The sequence below is a fragment of the Phoca vitulina genome, unplaced genomic scaffold (genome assembly GCF_004348235.1).
Source record: "Phoca vitulina isolate PV1807 unplaced genomic scaffold, GSC_HSeal_1.0 scaffold95, whole genome shotgun sequence".
NCBI lineage: Eukaryota > Metazoa > Chordata > Mammalia > Carnivora > Phocidae > Phoca > Phoca vitulina.
Window position 1 is genome coordinate 2,383,112 of NW_022589798.1, and position 26,085 is coordinate 2,409,196.

Sequence of the window (26,085 nt, forward strand, 5' to 3'; positions counted from 1 at the left end):
TCTTGGGCAGAAGAAAGATGGTGTGCCACCCACCCTGAGGCCAGCACAAGTTGTGAACTTGACGAACAGAAAGCTTGAGATAAAGTGTGCCCATGAGACCCAAGGGCAGGGGCAGAGTCACACAGAGACTTGTGGAGAATTGAGATTTTAATTATGATTAGCCACTTTTAGAGAATTTTGTTAAGCAGAGCAAGCATGGTCTAGTGTGTTTTCATGCATTTTCTCTGGCATCTGGTCTAGACTAGGAGATTACATTTACAAAAATGACTCTACTGGCTAAGGAGTAAACGGACAATGAGGGGCAGGAATGGAGGCAGAGAGGTCTCTTGGGGGTTATCACATGGCTCAGGAAAGTAATAAAGGGCAGTTAAGGTGGTGAGAAAATCCACCATATTTGAAATACAAATCAACAATGTATGATTGCTTAGTATAAGTATTTCGCATGCAATATTTGGGGCATACTTATGCTTACCTTTTTTGTTTATCTGAAATCAAAATTTAACTGGGTGTCCTGTATTTTTACTTGCTGTATCTGAGACCCCAACATGAGACATTTCAATAATTTTGGTGGAGGAGGATTCTGTTAAGAAGACTGAGACAGAGCATTTGGTATGACAGGAAGAAAACCAGGTGTGATACTTAATTTTGTGTCAGCTGCTTGGGCTATGGTACCCAGTTATTGGTCAAACATTATTCTAGATGTTTCTGTTTTGGATGAGATTAACAATGAAATTGATGGACTCTGAGTAAAGCAACCTGTTCTCCATAATGTGGGTGGGCCTCATTAGGTGAAGGCCTGAGTAGAATAAAGACTGACTTCCACCCACCAAGAAGGAATTCTGCAGCAGAGGATCTTTGTGGACTCGAACTGCAGCTTTGGCTCTTCTTTAGACCTCCAGCCTGCCAGCCCACCTGACAGATTCTGGACTGGTCCCTTCCATAATCACATGAGCATATTCCTTAAAGTAACTCCTCTCACTCTTTTCTCTCCTCCTCTTCCCCCCGCTCTCGGTCTGTAGACAGATAGATAGATGATAGATAGATAGTAGATAGATAGATAGATAGATGATAGATAGATAGATAATAGATGATAGATGATAGATAGATGATAGATAGATAGATAGATAGATAGATAGATAGATAGATAATAGATGTTTTATTGGTTTTTTTCTCCAATACACCAGTCATATGGGGTGTCCCAGGACCTCAGAGGAGAAAGGTTGGAAGCAAAATAAAATTGACTTAGCAAAGGTAGTTTATTGGCAACTTTGACCTAAGTCATGATATAAAAGAACATGGTATATTATCATTTTATTTGGGTTTATTTGATCACTTGTGAGATTCCCGTTTTTTTCAAAATTATTAACCATTTCTAAGTTCTTTAGAGCTCCAGCTTTGCAGGAATGTGGCAGGGCCTTTCTTTTCTGACCCATATATCTATGATCTAATTGTGGCAGATGACTTTGGGGCCCTGTTTGACAAATACATGTAATGCCAGGTAGCAGTAAATGCTATGATGAAAAGGAAGATAAGCAGAAAGGGGACAGGCAGGGGCTGCTATTGTAGAAAAGGTAGTCTCTGGGGAGACAACACCTGAGCAAAGACCTAAATAAAGTGGATGAAAGAGAGAGGGCAATATCCAGGGGAAGATCACTGAAGCCAGAATGCAGCCATGCAAAGGCCCTGAGGCGGTAACATGCCGTCTCCTTGCCGGTGCCGGGTAGTAAATTGCAATGGAAAGAGCTTAGGAGTCAGTATCGTGGTGAGTTCTTGTCCCAACCCTGCCATTAACCAGCCGCTTCCAGTGGAACAATTCCCTTCTCATTTTTCAGTATCAGTTTCTGAATCTGAAGAACAATGGGGGTGGCTAAGTGATTCTTTCAGGTCCTGGCCAGCTCTTACACCTTATAATTCTAAAGGTGGAGGAAGGCTGTCATTGTCATTTTTCCCTCGGCAGGGTTTTATTTTCCATGATTGCAGCTTTACCAGGCAGCCTTGACTCGCTTTTACTTTCCAACAGGTACAGAAATATTTTCGCTAGAGGCCGAACACTGGAAAATAACGTTGTGTGATGCAGGACGCTTGGTCTGGGGTGAGTGGAAAAGCCTGCTGTCCTCCCAACATGCTGGAGTCTGGCACAAGTTTGTACACATTCTGTGAAGGGCAAGACCCAGCAGGACACTGTTTTTTCCCAGAGAAATGATTAGACTACAAGAAAAAAATGGAGCCATGTAATTTATGGCTCTGTGTTAACAGTGAGCGGAGTCTACACGCAAAGCCGTCTCTGCCCGATAAGAAGTTGCTCTGGAGACGGACCTTGCACGGAGCATAGACATAACAGTACAGAGATGGAGACACATTCTCCTTTGTCATTAGACAATTAGGAGCTCATGGAGGAAAAACAAATGTCTGAGTTCTTTCTAACGACAGCTGTGCAAAATGAAAGAACACTTTTGCTTTATTCTGTTGTAGAATTTGCCAAAATCCTCAGCTTTTTAAAAAAATTTTGCCCTGCCTGAAAAATAAGGAAAATTGGTATCAAATGAAGTCTTCCCACAAACCTTTTTTTTTTTTTTTTCAGGACAAAGGAGAAATTTGAGCATGAAGAACAATATGCAAATAGTTAATGAGTGAAAAAGCATTGGCTTCTGCATTATGGCCCCGAGCAGGGTGGACAGAAGTGTATTTGGGAGCATTCTCTTACTTCCTCGGAGCTAAAAGACTGGGAAAACCCTGACATTATCTTGTACAAAAACCTGGATCTTCTGGCCAAGGGAGAAGGAAATGACCTTTCCAGGCTTCCTCCAGTCTGTTTACAGACCTAAGGTCAAGACTGGCAGGGCTGGTGGATTCTCAGCATCTCCCCCGAAAGCTGTGGGAAGGTGATCAAAGGATTGAAATTTGCATGCAAAGCAATAGATATTCAAACCCATGTCACCCCCCTCCATGTAACAGAGAAGATAAAAGCTGTTTCCTTTCAAAGCTTCAGGTTAAAGATGGAAGAATCAGCCAACATGTAATCGTATAGTGGAGCACTCAGAAAGGCCGGAGAGGAGAGAAGTCAATGATATCCAAATATCAATCTGCACTTGGGAAAAAAAAAAAATTAACCCCTGAAAAACGACATTGAAAAACCCAGGGAATGTCTCTGTCTAAGGTTCTCAAAGGAGGGGGTGGCTTTTGACTCCATCCCAAGGAACATTTGACAATGGAGACATTTTGGGTTGTCACAGCTGGGAGCAGGAGGGGTGCTGCTGGTCATCCAATGGGTTAGCGGGTACCAGGGATGCTGCTGAAGATCCCACAATGTGCAGGACTGTCCCCACAACAAAAAAGACCCAGCCCCAAAGGTCAAGAGTGCCTCATTGAGAATTCTCGGTCTAAGGATTCCATGCTGGTACAGTTTTTACAATTTATGTAAGCAGGATGTTTCACTGGCTCATCAGGAGCATTCCCAGGGAACTCCTACCCCCAACCTCAAAGTGAAGCCCCAGGGCTTTTCCTTCTTCAGCTTAGTGCTGGTAACTGCTTGGCCCTGTCTGTTAATTACGAGAGCCGTTCCACTGAAGAAGGCCCATCCAGCAGAAAAATCCCTGTCCGGGGCTAATTGATTCCCCCAAGAAGCTCGTATCTATTGTCTTTGCGGTCAAGGAGAGCTGATTTATGAGGTAGTTAAAACCGATCTGTGTCCTTCTTTGTAAATAAATTGTTTAGAGTTCTCAGATTTCTCTCAAGAGTTACAAACTTTATCAGGCCCTGCTGTAGTGTTGTTCAAAACAGGATCCTGCAATTATCACTCGGTTGCTGCCTTGGAAATGAGACAGTCAGGCACCCCTGGCATGGCCCCAGGACAACATTCTGCTCAGAGATACCTATCGGGGAGAGTCTTCAACTTGATGCTTCCAACAGGGCACGGAACATTCTTTTTAATACACGTCTGTGTGTCCTGGGAGGGTTGATGAGATGTCTGTCAGTTACAGACCACACACTGGACCCACCTTGCTGTCCGGGGTGGGTCCTTGGAGACCATGCAGGGCACCAGAGGTTGACATGCTACTATTTCTCAGCCTGGGGCACTTGGCCCAAGGGAGCCTTTTATAAAAAAATCATGTACTTGGTCTTCCAATGACTTTGGTCTACTTGGGGGGGGGAGGGGGCGGGGAAACAGGTATACTTCAATTTACCAATAATATTCCTAAAAATGTGAGGCCATGACCGGCTGGTGTTTCTCTATCTTTTTTCCCCATTATTATCAGCCCCGTTAAGAATGTGTGGGTTACACTAAATTTCCACATCTGATTTATTTGTCATTAACAGTAGCCACTATAAAAAGACATTTAAGAGCTTGAAAAGGTTGCTTTGCTTTTTTTTTAAGTTTATATTTTTATGGTTCTTTGGATTAGGAAGAAAATTAAAATGATCTGCTGATTAATCACTTAATATTTGCATACACTTTTCTAGCCTTTTCTATGAATGCATTTATATAAATTTGATTTATACAACGTATACTTTTTAAACTTGCTCTTTTTCATTATACTGAAAACAAATTTTCATATGATTTCGTAACTTTTTATGACATCCTTTTCTGAATGTGTAATATTCCATTGTAAGTATGTAGGTTATCAAATTTATTGAAACTGTTTTGTTGACCATTTAGGCTACTTTTAGTGTATCTCTGTGAGAACAGGGCATGGAACATTCTTTTTGTGAGAAAATGCTGCAGAGCTCAAAATGGATTTAAGACCCAAATGTGAGACCTGAAACCATAAAAATCTAGAAGAGAGCACAGGCAGTAATATCTCTGACTTGGGCCATAACAACATTTTTCTAGATATGTCTCCTGAGGCAAGGGAAACAAAAGCAAAAATAAACTATTGGGACTTCATCAAAATAAGCTTCTGCACAGCAAAGGAAACAATCAACAAAACTAAAAGACAACCTACTGAATGGGAGAAGATATTTGCAAATGACATATCTGATAAAGGATTAGTATCCAAAATATATAAAGAACTTATAAAGTCAACACCAAAAAACAAACCAATTAAAAATGGGCAAAAGACATGAATAGACATTTCTCCTAAGAAGACATACAGATGGCCAACAGACACATGAAAAGATGCTCAACATCACTCATCATCAGGAAACCTCAGATCAAAACAACAATGATGTATCACCTCACACCTGTCAGAATGGCCAAAATCAAAAACACAAGAAAAGAAAATGCTGCAGAGTACATATGCAGCTAATGTTTCAACTTTTTTGGCTGCATTGATATTGTGAAATGTCAAGACTTTTGCCTTTTTTGTCAAAACACACCAGCACACTGATAAACAATCATTTATCAAGGGAAAAATTTCTCTGTAGATTAAATAAAGCAAATAACAGATTTTTTGTTGTTGTTGTTACTTAGTTCAAAGCAATGTGTTCCTAAATGCTACTCTAAGAACTTGTACATAGTAACCTTCCCTCCCACCAAACAGAGGAACCTCCCAGAGGAGCCCCATCCTCCTATGGAGTCTCTTTATGTCTTGTATTAGCTCCGATTCCCTGCATATACCAGAATTCCCACAGGGTGTGCCCATCCTAGTCACTGGAGGGACCACGTAAAATACTGTTGCTGGTGTGTTTGAATCAGTTCAGTGAATTTCTTCCTCTTGGAGTCTTTTTTTTTTTTGACAGAGACACAGCAAGAGCAGGAACACAAGCAGGGGGAGTGGGAGAGGGAGAAGCAGGCTTCCCACAGAGCAGGGAGCCCAATGTGGGACTCGATCCCAGGACCCTGGGATCATGACCTGAGCCAAAGGCAGATGCTTAACGACTGAGCCACCCAGGCGCCCTGGAGTCTTTTGTCCCCTGAGGGGCCCCAGGTTCCTTGTTGTTTGCACGTTCAATGCTTCCCCAAACCCATAAACTCATACTGGGTTTCCAATAGGGAATCTCCCCAGGAGGCTGCCCCTTCCTTCCTGAACTTTCTTTCCTCAGCTGCATGTCCTGCCACCTTGTTCAGGCAAACAACTCTTGAAGGTTTGCCCCAAGAAGAACCAAGTCAAACCAGACTCCCAGGACACCATACCCCAGGCTGTTCATTTTGAAAGTTACTTGGGAAAGTACAACTACCATTTTAATTTCTAGATATTCATCACAGTCCATTCAAATATGATTTTTAACAATATTACAATTAGATGGCCACAATTTTCCAACTGATCACAAAGAAAGACCCTCTGGATGATGGTCACACATGCTGTGTTAAGTCATTTTGCTGTTTTTGTGTTAATTGTATGCCACAGTAAAATATATTCAGCTGTCTATTAAATATACCTGGATATGACCAGTGATCATGGCAGCACAAGTCAAAATAATTTTGGATTTTAAATCCTATTGGGTGTAATTGTTAACATGATCCTCTGTCTTGCCATTTGCAATCACATCCTCTGAAAAACTGATTTGTCAGTGCACACATTTATTTTCCTGGTGTATGAGTCACATAGAAGAGGAAATACTTCTTCAGTGAGCTTGTTCATTGAATTCAGAAGTGGCAGAAAGCTTCACAGGTGTTTGTATCCAGGTCCCTGTACTCAATATTGCCCCCCCCCCCCCGAGCCCCTCCAGCCTCTCACCTTGAGAAACCAGAAGCACCATACAAGTAGAGAAGCAGCCAGTGTTTAGATGCGATTGTTGGCAGGGATATGACTGTTGTTGATCATTGTATATTGATTATGTTATCCTTTAGGCCATCTTCCCTGGAAGAGAAAGGGGTCAACAGTTAAGAAGAGCCCATCACAGCAGTCAATTTTGATCTCTGTGTTCATCTCTGTGGGTTTTGTTTTTTTTACCTATAAAAAGCATATCTGTGAGAGAAGGGAATCAAAGCCATGGGATCCTGGTTTAGCAATTACACCTGAATTATCCATCACCGGCAGATTGATTGAGCATCCTGCTAACATAATTTTAAGTGCTAGGGGGTGGAGGATCAAAGATCAGCAGACACAATTCTTACCTTTGAGACTGTCATTGTTAAGAGATAGAACCCACTGCATAAGTAGATAACCAATCATCAGTGTGTAATTGATCATTATGAAATAAAAAGAATGGACGCCCCACTCAGATGTGTACATGTTGGAGGGGGGGCTTCAGAACTGAAGCAGAAGTGAGGATGAGCCGGCCACGAATCTAAACTCAAAAGGAAAGAAAACACAGAACCACCCCAAATTATTTCATCTCCTTCTTTTGTACAAAGTCAGTCTCTCTCACTCCGCAGAGTATCACAACAAGTAGTACCTTACTATAGGCGGTAGCAATTTTAACAGATTTGAAGTTCAACATGTTTCATTCAGACAGTCAATATTCTTCATGTATAAAGTGAAGAGTTGCAAAAGAATCGTGCAAGGCGCCTGGGAATTGCAGGGATCCAGGACCTGGATATTAATATAATTGTGTCCTCAATGCATAAATACCTTTTAGAGAAAGAATATCAGAGAAAAAGAGCTTCCAAAATATTTTTCCAATCCTTTCCCTACTTTAAGGAAAATCTAAATAGGGAGCCAATCCTTAGAAGAAGATAAGCCTTTTTCTATGAAAATATAAATATTTGATCTTAGGTGGTGGTATGGGCTGAATTGTGTCCCCCCACAATTGTTGGAGTCTGACCCCCCAATAACTCAGAATGTCACTATATTTGAGATGGGGCTTTTTTTTTAAATGGGGATTTTAAAGAGGGGGTTAAGGTAAAATGAGCCCATAGGGTGGGCTCCGATTCAATATAACTGATGTCCAAAGAAAAGATTAAGATACAGGCACACGCAGGGGGATGACCATGTGAAGACATAGCCAGAAGGCAGCCACTACATACCAGGGAGAGAAGGCTCAGAAGGAATCAGCCCCGATAACACCTTAATCTTGGATGCCTAGCCTCCAACACAGTGAGACAATTAATTTCTGTTGTTTGAGCTCCCCAGTCTGTGGTACTTTGTTATGGCAGCAAACAAATACAAGTAGTGTTTCAAAAAGAGATAATGGGACATCTCCAGCTCAAAGACTTTCAATCTGGAGAGGAAAAATTATCATGAACCCTGAAGTTTGGATCCAAAGAGGGGTGTCTGTAATATTGGTGTAGGGCAATTGTCCTCTCTGGGCAATTGCACCAATGCTTACATTAAGGAGAAGGGTCCTGTGTTCTAAAAGCTGAAGGCAGACAAGGGAAAGTTTCACAAGAAGGCGGTAAAGACCAAAGTGTCTAGGTCCAAGGACACAATTTGCTCAGTACATCCCATCCCGGACTTAGAGTCCAAAGACACAGATTCTGAATTCTGAGGCTGGGACTCGGGGTGTACGAGATGTGATAGAAAAAATGGGACCTTTGAGAACAGAGCCTGGGAACATCTGCTGGGTTGCTGAGCCAGGAGGCTGAAGGGTTAGCAGATTTGTCCAGGTGTCACTGAACATCAAATCAAGGGCCTTTCCACCCCACAAAACAAAAGGGCCAAATAGTGATCAGTCCTGGAAACAAAAAAGAAGGGGCTGTCTGTGGGAAACTGAGAGGTACAATGAAGTTTTAAGTGCTTAGAATTGGAGTGGAGACAAAATTCCCCATGACCTCCTTGGCGGGGTCTGTGTTGTTCCTCTTAGACCTATTGACCAACAGAAAAAATTGTGTGCCCTGGAATATATATATACAGAGTCAAGAGGATATTTTTTTAAAAATTTCTTTTAAAATGGCATTGTTAACCATAAGAGACTCTTAACTCTAGGAAACAAACTAAGGGTTGTGGAGGGGAGGTGGGAGGGGGATGGGGTAACTGGGTGATGGAAATTAAGGAGGGCACGTGATGTAATGAGCACTGGGTGTTATATGCAACTGATGAATCACTAAATTCTACCTCAGAAACTAATAATACACTATATGCTAATTGATTGAATTAAAAAAATAAAACTAAAAAAATAAAGTGGCATTGCTGGAACTGGGAAAATAATTCAAGAAAGTGGAGGGTGGGGGGATCCTGGTCTTCAGAGACATCTTTCTTGTCCTTGGGCAGAGGTGGCAGAGAACTAGGTCTTCCAGCAGCGTTGGTATGGTGACATCACCACCCAGGCCTGCTCGTAGTGCCCAGGGGATGCGTGGAAGCATGGGAGACCACAAAGCCTCCAAGAACAGGCATCCAGTGAGTGGTACATGCACTAGAGGAGGAGAAGGCCTGGTGTTTCCAGAAACTTCCGCGAGTCCCTAACTCTCCCACCTAGTATCCGATAGCAGAATACAGCATGACACAATGGCTCTTCAGAGCAGCATTTGGTCAGCAAGGAAAGTGTCCCTAGTCTACTGTGACGTGGGGAAAGATATCTCTCTCAGTGGACACTGGGCGAAGGACAGGGGAGGTGCTCACGGGAAGCAGTCTTTGGGGACATCACATTCTTTCCTAATATCAAAACATCCTACCTTTGTTTTTTGAAGGATCATACAAATGCAGCCAAGGGCTTCAAGGAAAACACCTCTCTTACCTTTTAAAATCCAACAACTGCTCATTTCTGAAGGTTGGGGAGATTACAGTCCCATCACCTTCTCCACATTTCACTTGATAACAGGTTTGGTGTAATGAAAGAAAAGCCCAATCTTCTCTCTTGAGCCACAGACCTTTAGGCAGACAAGGCAGGTGGGAGCCACAGAAGTCCCCATCCCAACTTGCTCCAAGCACCGAAACTTTTTTTGTTTGTTTATGCTAACCCTGGACCAAAAGCATGAGCTTTCACATTTGCTCCAAAACATTCATTCCTTACAGCTCTTCCCTCTCTGTGAATGCTGATGTCCAAAATGCCACTTTCTTCTTAATTGCTTCTACACAGAGGAGCGGTTAGAAGGATAAGATACTGGGCGCCTGGGTGGCTCAGTTGGTTAAGCGACTGCTTTCGGCTCAGGTCATGATCCTGGAGTCCCTGGATCGAGTCCCGCATCGGGCTCCCTGCTCAGCGGGGAGCCTGCTTCTCCCTCTGACCCTACCCCCTCTCATGTGCTCTCTCTCTCTCATTCTCTCTGTCTTAAATAAATAAATAAAATCTTTAAAAAAAAAAAAAAAAAAGAAGGATAAGATACTAACCAGTTGAAAAGAGGAAAAAAAAATATATATATATATATATAGAGAGAGAGAGAGAGAGGTGGAGACGGAGACAGAGACAGAGACGGAGAGAAACAGAGACAGAGAAAGAGAGATACACAGAGAGAGAGAGGAGTGCTCAAGCTCTAATTTGAGGCAGGGCAGAGATGGCTGGTGCCTGCCACTGTTTCTCTGGTTCAGGTTGAGCGCCTCCTGTCAGGATGTGAAGGCTGCTCTCTCCCTCGAGGGCAGTGAGCTCTGCTCAGGACTCAGCAGTCATCTCATCCTCCCACTTGGGCTCATTTACCGAGAGCATCTCGAAAAATCAGTCATGGGGAAAGGGGAAATGCAGAGTGACAACCCCAACATGCAGAAAGTTCTTGGCTGCCTCCAGCTTGTCAACTTCACAGACAAAGGGAAAAAAAGGCACTTTTTCCTGTGGGTTCAAAGTAAGTGCCTTTCAGCCGGGAGGTGGGCTGCAGGCTTGCACCGCCAAGCAAAGCTGTCCCGTAGGTGCAGGGGGTATAGGTCAGATGGGTCTCCAGCGGTCCCGTGCTCCCAGCAAAGGCCAGACCACAACAGTCAGCGGGTTAGTTATTTACCATAACCGTATACAAAACCACAAGCATCAGAGTTCCCTCCAATACATCCGAGACATTATATATCTCTTTATTAAAGCCTGTCAGGGTTTTCACTGCACAGCTGCCTTTGAATCCCAGCTAAACCAAGCTGCTTGAGTGAAGAACCAAACCAGCCTCGCACACAAAATACCCAGAAACCAAACCCAGAGGCAGGAGACAGCATATTCCTCTCCCAGCCACCTCTCCTTTCACTCTTACTTAGAACTGATTTTTTAACTACTCTTGAGTATTTGAGCTTAAAGTGATAGATGGCTGTAAAATATTTGAATCATTCATAAATGGAGTATTCGTGGTGGTGACTTATTCGTTCTCCTTCACGTTAATGAACACAGCACACATCATGGAGATCTATCACTATTAATCACAGCCATAGAGGAACTTAGAGATTCATGTCATCCTTTCTAGGCCTTTGGGCTAAGACCATGCTTCGTGGCTGTTCTTATTGGTTTGCTTATTTTTCCTTTGCCTTGTTCTCACATTCTCTATTTTCAAAGCAATTATATATTCTATCACCTGGATGTCATTTCGAGTTCTAAAGCCCATTGGCCAAGAGAGCAACTCAATGCATGGAATTTCAACAGATATTCGCTACAAGACAAGACAGAGAATTTAGCAATGACCGAGGTGGTAATGATGGGTACAATGGAAGGGTCTTGCTTCTTACTCTAAATAACTGTCTGACTTGAGATTTGACTATGCGCCAACAACCTTGTCCAGGTTTGTGCAGGATTTTCCTGGAGACTATCTGGAGAAGTAGACAGACTGTTCTGTCACCATCTGCCCTGCTGGGCTCCTTAGTTAGCTCCCCTCTGAGGAGCAGCATGGGGGGAGCTCTGTAGAACCTAGATCATACAGAACACGCGTACAACCTCCCAGACAGTACGACCTCTGAATGCCCTTTGACACCTCCCCCAGGATCATGATTCCTTTGTCCCATGCATAAAGAAAGCAGACTGCATATGCTACAAACACTTTTCCATTCACCTCTTTGACGTCTTTCGGACAAAAGCAGGAAAACTAAAAGAAAGACATGAAAGAAGAAAAGAAATGAGAGAAGGCTTAGCTACCTATTAAAAAAGACTTGTTTTGAGATCTCTGTGGCAGGGAAATCCTTTGTCCGATTTCCAATTTTTATCTAAAAATACAATTTATGAATTGCTCCTGCTTGCTGAATTACTCCAGTAGGTCAGTGACGAGGAGCTCCTGGAATGTAGGCTCAGGGCGCCTGTTATCTTTATGTGGACACCTTGACCTCGGCCAAGGAGAAATGAAGTTTACTTTTTCTCCCTTAATACACCCCAAATCAGGTTAGAGTAAGGAGCAGTCAGGTAACCAAGGAGGTGCTTATAAATATGTAACAACACATTCTCAGGTGGTGGAGCTGACTTGTAGGGTTTGTGGTGTTCCATGGTGTTAACACTCCCAACCTTGGCCAATCTGGCTACCAAAGCAATGTCACTGGACCAAGCTGTGAAGAGATGTGCCACAAAGTTCTCGGGTGGGGGTGGGGGCTCACCCTGGATGACAGTGTGGGCTTCACTGGGGGAAGCAGGGAGAGGACTGGCTAGAGTCATCGTTCCCAGTCCTGGTTGCATTTGAACATCACCTGGGAGCTTTTAAAACTCCCGATGCCCAGGCCATACCCCAAACCAATGAGGTCAGCCTCCCTGCGGATGGGACCCAGGTACTCATACAAGTGAGAAGACCTGAAGTGATTCCAAATGCAGCCATTGATGAGAATCACTGGGCTGCCCAGGGCCTGCACGGTGCTCCTTCTTGGGGAGTTCCCCCAAATACTTTCAAGAGACATTATATTCCTCTTTAGTAAACCCTGTTGGGGATTGCAGTTTGGAAACTGCAAAACCATGAGTATGGTGGCAATAATTCTTGAGTGTCTGTTTTGCAGGGTTTTGCTTGCCGTGTTTGCACAACCATGGGAAAAGAAACAAGAACCCAGGGGAAACAAGAGTGATGACCCCAACACATAGAAAGTTCTCTGCAGCCTCCCTGGAAAGAGATTAGACATAATGGACCTGAGAGGTGGCCTTCAGTCTTTGACTACAATAGGAGGCTCTTTGTAGGGCAGACACTTTTTCCCACAACTACCTCTACAAGTCTTGGGAGCCTTTACCTACCCTAACTGGGGCCTGGCCAGCCCTCCCACTGAACAGTCCCCAGCATGTCATCTAGTCACTTTATAGCAGACTTCAAAATTGATGCCAACTACCCATTTAGATACATCTCAGTCCATATCACTCTCAGTCACCAATAATTGTAACCAATTGCCATCTTGATTGACGAAAATACAAAACCAAAAAAAGACAAATTTCAAAACAGATTATGGACCCTTAATCTCTAATACAAGCAGAAATATAATGCCTGCCTAAAATGCCATCTTTGTTTGATTTAATTAATACAGTCTCTACTTGACCAGAGTGGACAGGAGGAGTTTCTAAAACTGTGCTTTGAATGATGTCATGAAAGTCATTGTAGCTTCAGTTTGGGGACCTCACTTCCCCGCTAAATAAATAAATAAATAAATAAATAAATAAATAAAATGAAGTCCATTTATAAAGGGTCTTGCATATTTCATCCTCATTAGGCTTCAAAGTGAAAGAATTTTGTTCATGCTGTTCTTTCCCTGTTATAGATATTCTTCACTGGCTTGGACATGGCTTGTGTCCTTTCCTCTGTATCCCACAATTTGGATAAAATAGGTAAATCCAACCTTGAAAAAAATTTGATACTAGAAATAGAACCAGAATAGGAAATTCTGTGATCAATTTATTTAAAGCATTAAAAATTATATTCCAGCTTTCAATACATGGTCTCCCCAGGTAAAGAGGAGGAGATTCGATCTGGTGCCATTAGACTGGCAAAAGGGAGATTATGTTTGGCAAATGGTTTAGGAGCAGAAGATAGCGTCTCTAAAACTCTGAAAACACTAGAAAGTATAAGGAAAACCAAACCAAAAACCCTGTCACGGAACTATCCTAGGGTTCTCATTGCTTAAAAAATATAGATACAGTGCCTTCATTATTTAGAACTACATCTATTCTATTCCAATGTCATCCAATTAGATTTCCCCCCTGACAGGAGTTGGTTCCATGTAATAAATTTGTTAAATTCTGTCAACACTCACAAGACAAGACTTGCAAATTCTCGCTGAGTACTCCCATTACACCTCGTCCGTTCTCAAGCAGAAAAGAGGACGTCGGCGAAAACAAGAAGACAAAAATCCTCCCCCTAAGAAAAAGAAGTAGGTGTTTGAAGAGTCAGAAAGATTAATATTTCCTCCTCTTTTGTGGATCAGCTCACACCCTTGGGGCCTCATTTTGAAACTGGCTAAAAAGGAAAGGATGAAAGAGCTCACAAATGTGCGGCATAATTAGTCTGGATATACTGCAGTGAGACATTAAAGGTCAATAATTATTGTCGGTGGAGAGTCCCTTGTTAGATATCAAAGCACGGAGGCTACATGCATGGCCCGGGGTACCGTCATCACATCCACAGGCTCGGGGTGGAGGGGAGAGGATGCATCAGCACCTCACTGGTTGTTTCCGCCGGTATCTTTTAAGGCTTTATGGCAAATGAACTTCCTTTCATTTTTAGCGGAGGGATTGCTTCTGGCACAAGATGTGTATCAAAGCCACTGATAGTTCTCGGTGAGTTCTAGATTTGAATTTTGAACTGAATTCTGAAACTTTGAACTTGACCCAGTGAATTTGCTCCTTTCCCTTCTCCGGTGATCTCCTGTGGCCGTTCCTCCACCCCCGGGATGTTCACCTCTATATTTCACCTTACCTCTGTCAGGTGTGCCCGCATCTCAGCGGCCATCTGGACTCTGCTCTCTAGACTCCCAAGGAGGCAAGAACCTCTTCTTTGGTGGTTGGGGGGAGCAAGAACATGGTTTTCTTTTTATGGCTAAAGCACAGATATGCATACAGTACATAAAGCCATATGCAATATATCTGTGGTATTAACATTTCATGGAGACGTGCTATGGCCTGAATGTTTGTGTCCCCCCCAAATTCATATGTTGAAATCCTGACCCCCAAAGGTGGTGGTATTAGGAGGTGGGGCCTTTAGGTGGTGAGGAGGTCGTGAGGGTGGACCCCCCATGAAGGGGCTTAGAGCCTCATAAAACAGACCCCAGAGAGCTCGCTGGCCCTCCCACCATGTGAGACCACAATCAGAAGACAGTCTTCTATGAACTAGGAATAGGTCCCTCACCAGCCATTCTGGCACCTTGATCTTGGACTTCCAGCCTCCAGAACTACAAGTAATGAATGTCTGCCATCTATAAACCACCCAGTCTGTGGTGTTTTGTTAAGCAGCCAGATGGACTAAGACCAGGGCTGAGATTCGTTTAACAAAAATGTGTGTAAAGGTTCCTCAGAGGTATTAAAAAAAAAAAAAAAATTGTGAAACATAGGCCTGAACTAAGAGCTCTTTCATATTTAAGAGAAACGAGGTAATTTCATGAACTGAAATTTGAAAAGAAAGTCAAGAGGGCCCACCTCAACATAACCACTCTAGAATTGCTTTCCACCCTTAGAATCTGCGCACACTTCACACGGTTATGAGCACGAAACACACAGTCCGCGTGCCTTTTCACTTTCTGATTTGCTTGTTTGTCTTTCCCTTCCCAGCATTTTCATGTCACAACACAGTCTCCAGAATTCCTGTAGGAGAAACACTCCATCCAGGCAAGGAGTAATTCAGCTTTCTCCCCTGAGTCTCCCTGAAGTCCCCCAAATTCCAAGTATGGCACAGGAGCCTCTGAAGATAGCAAGATTCTAAGTAACAGGAATTCTAAGAGTAGGGGATTGCTTCTCATTTGAATGACCTTCCAAAGACCCAAACCATTCTGATTTAGCCTGAAAGATCTCTTCCAATCCGTCTGCTGTGGGTTGACAGGCTCAAGGTCAGCCTGGGAACCTCTGGACCACCCTCCCCCTCAAGTCAGTTCCAATTCCCAGCAAGCTCATGAAAGAGCACCCACACTGAGGGGCTTTTCAAGAGAAACCAGTCCAGAATCCACCACCAAGCCACCATCCCAGAGCTACCTGGAAGCAGAGGCCAGAAACGTGGGTGTCCTGGGACTCAAAATTCTCTGGCAATATACAGCATGACTACATCTGGAATCTGCACAGCATATTGTTGCTCTTACAGAAGACTTGATCAAATCATCTTCCCCTACAGGGAATTACCTGAATATAGTACTCAAAGAGGTTTAAAAATACCCTCAGTTATATCCCTTATTAAAAAATATGATATAGATCCCAAATTATACCCTGTTTGTTGCATAGTATCATGCATATTTGTGCTGTTTATAAGAACCAAGACTTTTGCTTTTCCTGGAGGCTAGTGGCCAACAGGGACTGCATGGCCCTCTGCTGTTCTATAAGCCACCACTGAATTTCCACCCAGGCATTAATTCCTGCAGAATGCCTCAGTCTTAGATGCTCCGTGCTTAACTAATCACATGCATGGTTTTCTTAACTAAGCCAAATGCACTGCTTTCTCATCTGGACATCAGAGATGGAAGAGCTCAAATCCCACCCTAGAGTCAAAGACCAAGGACTAAGATAACTTAAGGCATCCATGGTGGTTCCAGTTTATAGCAGCCCCACTGGAGACTTCGCAAACTAGCAGACTTGGTAGACAGCACTGAAATGTGCCTCTTGGATGTCCACAGGAAGGAAGTACCATTTTCCTTTCAGTGTCACTTAACATTATGTTCTAAAAATGCTTATAATCTGGGGTGCCTAGGTGGCTCAGTCAGTTAAGTGTCTGCTTTCAGTTCAGGTCATGATCCCCAGGTTCCTGGGATCGAGTCTTGCATCGGGCTCCCTGTCCAGCGGGAGACTGGCTTCTCCCTCTCCCTTTGCCCCTCCCCCTCCCCAGTCACTCATGCTCTGGCTCTCTCAAATAAATAAATAAAATCTTTTAAAAAAAATGCTTATAATCTAATGTATCAAGTGTTAAAATCTGAAATGTTAGATACTCAAAACTCCATAAAGACTTTATCATGACATTGTATGTAGTTCTGTTTTCATGAGGTCCATAGGATTTAGAAGGAAATGACAAAACGTAAGGGACAGAAAAAGTGTAAAAATAATCAAAATTTAAAGCAGGAATAGAAGGTGACAACGGAAAGGATCTGAGTCCTGTGGCTCCACCCCTACCTCTACAGGGGAACACCAGAGAAGAGATGGCCTGGGAGGTCCCACCCTGGTCAGGGCGCATCTCAGAATTGTTCCCCGGGTCCCAGAGCTGCATGAGCAGGAAGTCTTGCCACATGAATCCTTTGCTGGGGGCATTTTCACACAGTCTTCCCTCACTTTGGATAGAATCATGGCTCTTTCATTCCATCGGAATCAAGGCTTTCCTGGCCATTTCTTTCCACCCACACTGCGCCTGCCCAGCCATGCCTTCCTCCATCCCCCTCCCTCCTTGTCCAGCTCTGTTCCCGCATGGCCCCCGCCCCTTGCTCTGCGGATCTCATTCTTGTTGCATCATGTCTCCAGCCTTACATCTTCCCTCTAGTGGGTGTTTTCTCTACTTCTCTTCTTGATGTGCTTCATCTCGGTAAAGGTCACCTTTCCCATGGTCACCCTGCTATGTCTTTTCACTCTCCTCCTGAGTTCCTTTCAAATATTCCTCATTTTCACGTTGAAAAGTCAGGGTAGTGCAGTGGTTATAGATTCTATCATTTAACACCAGTATAACCTTGAGTAAATCACTGTGCCTCCGTTTCTTCATCTGTAACACGAGGTTAAGATCAGTTCGCATCTTGTTAGGTTGTCATGGGGACTAAGTAGCAGAATCCACGTGAAATGCTCAATGCCGCTGCCGGCGAGCAGAAATCACTAAGGTAGTGTTAGATATCATCCACTGGTAAGTCCTGCATCCCTGCTTTTTCTCCCCCTTTCTCCTATTTCCAGGCTCCAGAACATTCTCCACACACTATTCATTTATACTGATCTTTACTCAAAACCTTTTCCAGAAATGTGTCTTAACATTAAACTGCGCCTGGTCTGTGATCCATTCTTGGGGAACCTATAGTACAGTTAGCTTGTTAATGGGAAGAGAACCTCGCGACCTAAAGTGCCACCAGATAGCAGATTAGGTTCATATGAGCATGTCTGCTGTCACTATAGCTGAGCCATTCCAATGACACAGGGTGGCAGATGGGGGACAGTGGGGATGCTCTGGAGCTCTTCACAAGTCCTGCCTCTTTGGGGGTAAGAGTCCTCCACCCGTGAGTCACCCGTGTCTGTGAGGATCTGTGCATTGGTGCATTTCCCTTGGCTCCCTGAAACGACTTTAAGGTTAAGGGCAGATAGACTGGCTAAACCAAATGTTGTCATGTCCATGCAGATGATATAATAAGTCACCATTTCCGCCACCACCACCATCATCATCATCATCATCTCGGCGTTTTGGTCTGTTCGGGCTGCTGTAACAAAAATACCATATGCCCGGTGACTTAAACAACATTTTTCCTCACAGTTCTGGAGGCTGGGAATTTCAAGATCAAGGTGCTGGCAGATTCAGTGTTTGGTGAGGTTCAGAGACAGTGGTCTTCTTGCTGTGTTCCCACATGCTAGGAAAGGTGAGGAGGCTCTCTGGGGTCTCCTTTATAGGGCACTAATGTCATTCACGAGCTCCACCCCAAGACCTGATCACTCTTCAAAGGCCCCATGTCCAAATGCCATCACAGCCAAGATTAGGTTTCCATGCATGAATTTTGGGGGACATACATTCAGCCTATGGCACTCAGTGATAGCAGGTGTCCACATTTATCAAAACTAGATGAGTCCCATGGAAATTCAAAACACTTGAGTTGAAACACAGCGTGTTTTCTGTATGGAACACAGGAAAACATACTGTGGCCTCCACTATGCCCCAGAAAAGCCTAGATTGTCAAGTCAGTCTTGCTCATCTTTGGTGTTATGATGTCATGAAGTAAGAAACTCCAAAACCACATGATGACGAATAGCAATTCCTGGCATTATTTGTAGTGACGTTAACATCATTCAGTGTCTTATCCAGGTCTTTAACCTGTGAAAGGACATTAACACCAGCCAGTTGCTGACCGGTCCTCTGTATAGTAGCTTTCGTGACCCGGCCGTGGGTGTTTCATCAATGAAAAATATCGACCTGTTGACAGGCATGATTACTGAGCTTACTTGACCCAGAGGGTCAGTTAGATCCCCCCAGTGAATTCTGAAATGACAGTTTGGCTGTGTTTAACCCCCAGAAGGAGCTTTGATTCGTCACATCATGTTGTCACCGTGATGTTTACATGATATTTACAGAGCAACACCGTGGACCAACAGCGTTCTAATCTAGAGGTGGCAGCCCCAATTAAAATCGGTTCATTTTACACTCACGTGTCAGGTCTTTGACAGGTCCATTTAAAGAATGACTCACGTAAACTGGCTTATGGCTTTAAAAAAAGAAAGGAACAAAAAGAGAAGTTTAGACTAACACTTGGCTGAGACTAAAACAGAGTGGTGTCTCCCTTAGGAAACAGTGCCTGTCCTGGGCCATTCTCTTAGAAAGAGATCCACCCCGCGATGCGGAACACAACGGCCAACACTGCACGGCTCTCCAGGATTGCTCATTTTCATCAGAGCTGCAGGAGGGGAAATGCAGACAGGAAGCACACATTCGACTCACACACCGCCCCAAATGCTGTGCCACTCAAGAGCATTAACTCACCTGAAGGCCCCCCAGTTACATGAAATTATCCTCCCCATTAAATTCCAGCCACTGCCATTAAATATCATTAGGGCTAAAACGGTTCTCTGATCACATCCTGAAGGAGTAGATTTCCCGAATAAGCACCTCCCAATTAAGAGAGGACTCCTCTATCATAAAGCCAACATGATACTCCCTCAATAGTCACTTCATTACCATAGCTACAAAGCTTCCAGCGGACGGGGCACAAATAGTTTGCAAAGCAATGGAATGAATTCAGCAGACGGGCAGAGAGAGGGGGGTGCACTCACAGTATGGGTCTAGGTAATAAACTCTTCAACAAACAACCTGAACTCCACAGGGTCGTTCACACTGCTCTAAGTCCTCTTTGTGGTAGATAACAGTCCTCAGGCATCCTTCACCAGGCACTTTCTGATTCCGTGCAAAGCTTAAACTCAGCTTCTGGACTGCTCATCAGTCTCAAGGCTTGACACACATCCTAAGTTGCTCCCTTCAACAGAGAACTCCATGGGTGCCTCTGGCTAATTTCTACGCATGGACAGAGTTCGTATACTTCTCTGTATTTAGAGCACTTAGCACAGTGTCTTGCATATGGGAAGCACTTGATACTTTTTAGGAGTGATTAAATCATGAAGCTGTATTTGAGAGCTTAAACGTGTGGATTTACAAAATGTAAAAGTTAAGTCCCTTTCTGGAGTGATGTAACACCGAGATGATCCTTGAAACGCCAAAAAGTAAAATGAACTTTTTGGCACACATGCAGAAGTCTTGTTATGAAATAGCTTATGATCACGCAGACTTAGACTTACATGGGTCTAACAGTATCTCCCTAAACAGAATTACTAGTAAAAGCCTAATATAATACAACTGGGTTATAACTCCTGGATATCCCATGGGCAAATCAAACTCTAGTTTCTCTACCAGCTCCCATTATTTTCCTTTCCAGCCTGAGTCTCCTTTGTATTCTGGTCTCTGTTGATTGAGTTATCATTTACCCAGAGTCCCAATGCCAGAAACCTTAATTCTTATCATTTCTTCACCCGTTGCCTTCCTCATTCCTCTTACTTCCCCTTGCCTTCCATTCCATCTGGTCTCACACATGAACTCATTGGTCAGTAGTTGCTTCCATGGCCACGTCAAGAACTCCCTTCAAGTCCATCTGGTCTTTTTTTTTTTTTTTTTAAGATTTTATTTATTTATTTGAGAGAGAGAGCTGGAGGGAGAGGGTGAAGGAGAAAGAATCTGAAGGAGACTCCATGCTCAGTGCAGAGCCTGATGTGGGGCTCGATCTCACAACCCTGAGATCATGACCTGAGCTAAAACCAAGAGTCAGACGCTTAACTGACTGAGCCACCTAGGCGCCCCTCCATCTGGTCTTTTCTATCCCCACCACCACTGTCTCAGTTTGGAACAAGATCATCTTTCACCCAGCGGATTCCCAACAGCCCTGCTTGCCTCCATCTTTCCTGTAACCAAGCCATCCTTCCCTCTACAGCCAGGACAATCTTCCTCAATTAAAACAAACAAAGCTCAAATAGCCTGATCGCTTTACTCTCCTGAGCTTAAAGAAAAAAAAAAAAAGATCCAAAGCCCACAAAACAAAAATGCACACTCCTTAATGTGTCATCAAACTCTTTACAGTCCTACCCAGACAAGCTCTAAGGTGTGTCTCATCCTGCCAAATGGCACAGCCTCACGTTCTCCCCATAAGGCACCCCGATCCTGTTTCTGGAGGCCTTGTTTCCCCATCACCTGTGCAGTGAGCAGATGCCTTTCTCACATCTCCTTTTAGTTCCAGCAGGAAACCTTTTGCAGAGATGTGTTATAACATGATGTGCCATTTCTCTTATTTATGTATATTTTTAATGGGACTTTTGTTGCTTTGTGTGGCTTTTTTCCTGATTGCTCATTCTTAAGCAATTGGAGAACTCTCCAGACCTGACCTTTGATGGCAGACAGGGCGTGCGTGTTACTCTTGGCCCTACTTCCTGCTTACTTGCCTACTTGTGTACTGGGCGAGTTCCCTTCCTGGATGTGTAGCAAGAGCTCAGGATTGCTGTACACAGCTCCTAGCCCAATCCCCTGTCCCTCAGGTTTTCTTGTCTTCTCTTTGTTTAAATCAGATGTATTAAAGTATAATTATACACATTTTATATATAAAATTTGATCTATACCCTCATGTAACTCACACCCTTACTAAAATTTGCATTTCCACAGTCCCGGAAACTTCCTTGCTGTCTCTTTGCATGCAATCCTTCCACCTCACCACCCAGGCAACCACAGATCCACTTTGCATCGGAGTTTTGCTTCTTCTAGAAGATTCTATGAATGAAGTCATATAGTATGTAGCCTTTTGTACCTGACTTCCTTCACTCAGTGTAACGTTTTTGAAATTCATGCATGCCACAATAAAAAAAATTAAAAAAAAAATTAATAATATAAAAAAAAATATGGAGCACTGGGTGTTATGCACAAACAATGAATCATGGAACACTATATCTAAAACTAATGATATAATGTATGGGGATTAACATAACAATAAAAAAAATTTAAAAAAAATTAATAATATGAAATTCATGCATGCCATTGTGTAGACTGGCCATTCATTCTTTTTGTTACACAGTAGTATTTCAATGTATGGAGATACCACATTGTTTACCCATTCAGCTGTGGGTAGATATTGGGATGTTTCCAGTTTAAAGGACTAGGAAATATATATTTTCTAAAAAGAGGAAAAAATAGACAATGGGGTTCATATTATATTTTTAATTCAAATGAAAATTCAAGAATTTTTACTTGACTTACTGCTTTTATTTTGTATCTCTATTCTGAAAAATCTGATTTCCTAATGTCGTTACCAACATTATTTCTTTACCCGAAAATATATCTATATATATATCTGTATAATTTAATTAACAACACCAATATTATTACTAAAAATAAAACTGTAAAATGCAGTTAAAAATTGTTTTAGTACTCACTCCTCAGGGTATATCCCTCATGGAAAGTGTTTACAGTCAAATTTCTATGCTGTCATATGAAACCATTTTTTCCGATGTGATTTTCTTTTTTATCCACTTGACACAGAGTTGGGATCATTTGTTTCACTGTGTCTCAGTTTCTTGAATCATGTTTTATTTGTGCAGTGTAATATTTAGTTACATAAAACGCTCACTTGGTTCCAAAGTCAGATCTATATAACAAGGCCTATTCAGAAAGGTCTAGTTAGTGTCCATCCTTGTCCCTACTTTTTTTTCCATCTTATTCCATTGGGTCTTTCAAAAAATGTAAGTGTGTGTGAGCCTCTGTTGGTATTTCTCCTCCTTTCTTACACAAAATACTAACTGTGCTATTCCTCATCTTAATACTATATTCAGAAGTGGCCTACCTTCCTTGTTTAGTTGTATCACGGCCTCGTTGTGTAGATGTCCTACAGTGTACTCAACCAGTCAACCCACTGACGGGCATCTGGGTTGTTTCTTTTGCTCTTACAAACCATGCTTCAGTCACAAGTCTAGTGCAAACAGCCCTTCACATCTTGCCAGTGTGTTTGCAATTGCTTTCCTGAAGGAGTATTGTTGCTTCAAAGGGCACATCTACAAGTCCTCTTTCTAGATATTGCCAAATGCTCCTCTGTGAGTGTTATGCTGTGCTGTGTTGCGTTGTGTTGCATTCCCTCCAGCCTCATACAAAGTGGGGCTTGCCCCCATGGCCCTCCCAGCAGGCGTCTCTTGTCAAACTTTTTGATGTTGACCAATCCCATGGTTGGAAAATGGTATCTTGGTGTAGTTTGATTTTAGCCAGTTGTCCTTTTAATTTGGAACCAAATCATTTTCTTCCCTTGATGTCTCCACCCACATCTACAGATATTTCCTTATTACCTAGAAGTCCCGACCTCCCTTTGATGGTGGTCAATTCCACCACCCACTCCAGAACTCTTCACTTCCTGGGGTGAAATTTCACCATGCTACCCAAGTTCTCTCTCCCTTCCACAGCAACCAACCTTGCTCAAAACCAGTTATCCTGGAGTGACAACACCCTGGGAAGGAAGCAGTGTAACGGGCCACAGATACAGCTCTTGGCAACTCTTTCCAGAAACGTGTTTTTTGATAATTATGGATGTCATGACTTCCACACTGCATCTTTGGCTTTTCCTTCCTCATTCAGAATATGCCACTAGAATATACTCAACTATTACAGAAACTAATAGAACACATTATCCTAATTTAGAACACATTATCCTAATCAACAATCTAGTACTTCAGCCTTGGCTCCAGGTTGGTAGTCTCTGAAGGATGTGAGCAGAGGCTCATCATCTATACATATGTATCAATGTCTGTGTGTGTGTGTGTGTATATATATATATATATATATATATATAACAAGTCACTGTAAAATGTAGCCACAACTAAATATCATGGTGGCAAAATAAGAAAAAGTCATCGTGGATGAGAATTTTGCCAAAGCATTGCAGTGAAATAAAAAGCCAACCTCTCCTACCGTCTCTTTCTGGGAAACTCTGTCCACATGGCATGGATCTCCTCAGGAGGACCGAATCCTGGAAACTCAGGGAGCTCTCCAGGCACTGACAGGAATTGATCAGGCTGATTAGACCTCCAAGGACCTACCCACAATCCCTCCAATAGGCCGGCACCTTTGTTCACGCTCTGTCTCACACTGTCCTCTGGAGAGGTTTGGGCTCTGGGGCCAAAACCCTCACCCTTTCCACAAACAGGCTTTGTAATATTTTAGTGTAATTGCACCAAGCATGTTGGGAAATAGAATAGCAGCCCACACCCAGTGGTCTACTTAAAATGTCAGCAAGAAAGGCAAAAATTCACTCCCAGGGTGGCAAAGAGCCATTCCAGTGCTCAGAGACTGGGCTCAGACATCTTCTAAGAACCAAACAGAAACATCCACAGAGTGCAACGGGGACAATGCAGATTGTTCGATCAAAATGGACACACCAGTTTCAAGAGCTTGAGGGTTCTAACCTCATGGGTGTTTTGGTTGGGAAGAGTAAAAAAAGCAGAGAAGGGAACAAGGTCCACATTTAGACCCAGATTACCATGCAGAGAAATGCAGTCATTAAAAACTCAGAATCAGACAGCGGGTTGGCAGCAAACGACTTTTTTCCCATTAAGTAGTTTGTGGGTGGAGGCAGATCTCCAAATATTTTGTGGCAGTGCCACTGAGCAAAGAATGGTTTGTACCTTGATTAGTTAATACCAACAATGACACATTCTCCACCCTCCTTCCATGGAGAAATACTTTCACTGAAATGAGTTTTGGGTGGATGAGCTGAGGCCTTTTCTTGGTAAAATTGTTTTGTATGATGAGCTACACTAAAAAGTACCCACAGACGTGATAATACTGAGAAGCAATGTTCTCATTTAGTTGAGGTTTGGCACAAGCCAGCAGGACATTTATGACCCCAGCAGCCATCACCAAACCCCAAAGGCTGTTATCAATACCAACAATGTGCCTTAACTAGGACATTCCGATAGTGGCTTTTCATAGTGGTGAAGTAGTAACCTCTGTGGTCAGCTCTATTTGGTGTTACAAGTTATACAAGATAAACACCAGAGGAGCCAGTTAAAATTCCAGTTATGTGGGCCAACGATGCATGTGCCAAAGGATCCCACTGTCATCAGCATGGGCAGTTGAGAATTACATCACCTTGTAATGAGTGTAGTGACCTCAAAACTTTACAGGTAAGAATTGGGGCTGAATGTGGCGTAACACTAACGTAGACAGACTATAAAACAGAACCTCTCAAACCTTAATATGCATGCAAATTACTTGGGGGATCTTGTTAAAATGTAAATTCTAATGCAGCGGTTCTGGAGTGGGACCTGAGAGTCTCCATTTCTAGCAAGCGATCACGGCATGCCAATATGTTCGTATACAGCTGGTCCATCGGGATACCCTATGAGTAGCAAGACTAAAATATCAACGTAGAGTTCAAGGATGTTAATCATTGTTCTCCATTCAAAGTGGTCAGAGGAAACTGTATTCCAAACTTGTAACCATGGCTCAGAAGAAATAGTCTTTAACGTAGCTTTTTAGAGTTGCTTTAGAGATAATTTTGTAATTCTAAAATCAGTTCTAGTATTTTGAAGTTAACCTTTGCTTTTGACTCGGGGGTTGGCTCATTCAATTCATCCAACAGTCTTGGCACCAAAAGAACCACAAATTCACAAGATGGCCCCTGAGTCCACAGGCAAGTAAACAGATTCCAAAGCTGTGTGGAGCAATGAGAGCTCTTCTGAAGGGTCCTACAAGTATTTGAAAACTAGGATCAAATTTGTTGATTAAAAATTAGCCTGTGTCATTAGCTCTTTTATGTAAAACAATAATAACAACAACTATAACAATAAAGTTAGTGCTTAGATGTGTTAAAATTCACTTATCCATGGGCAGTAAGCATGTCCCAGTGCACTCACAGGGCAAGACTCCCCATCATGTCTGGGCAGCATCTGGGAACTTTGGGGTGCAAGGTCAATGGAACACCAGCAAAATAATAATAATGATTGTACTTTACGTTGAGGTTCAATGTATGTGTATATGTTCTGCGGGATTTTTATGTGTCTGGCATAGTCGTAAGAGCTGTTTTACGTATATGT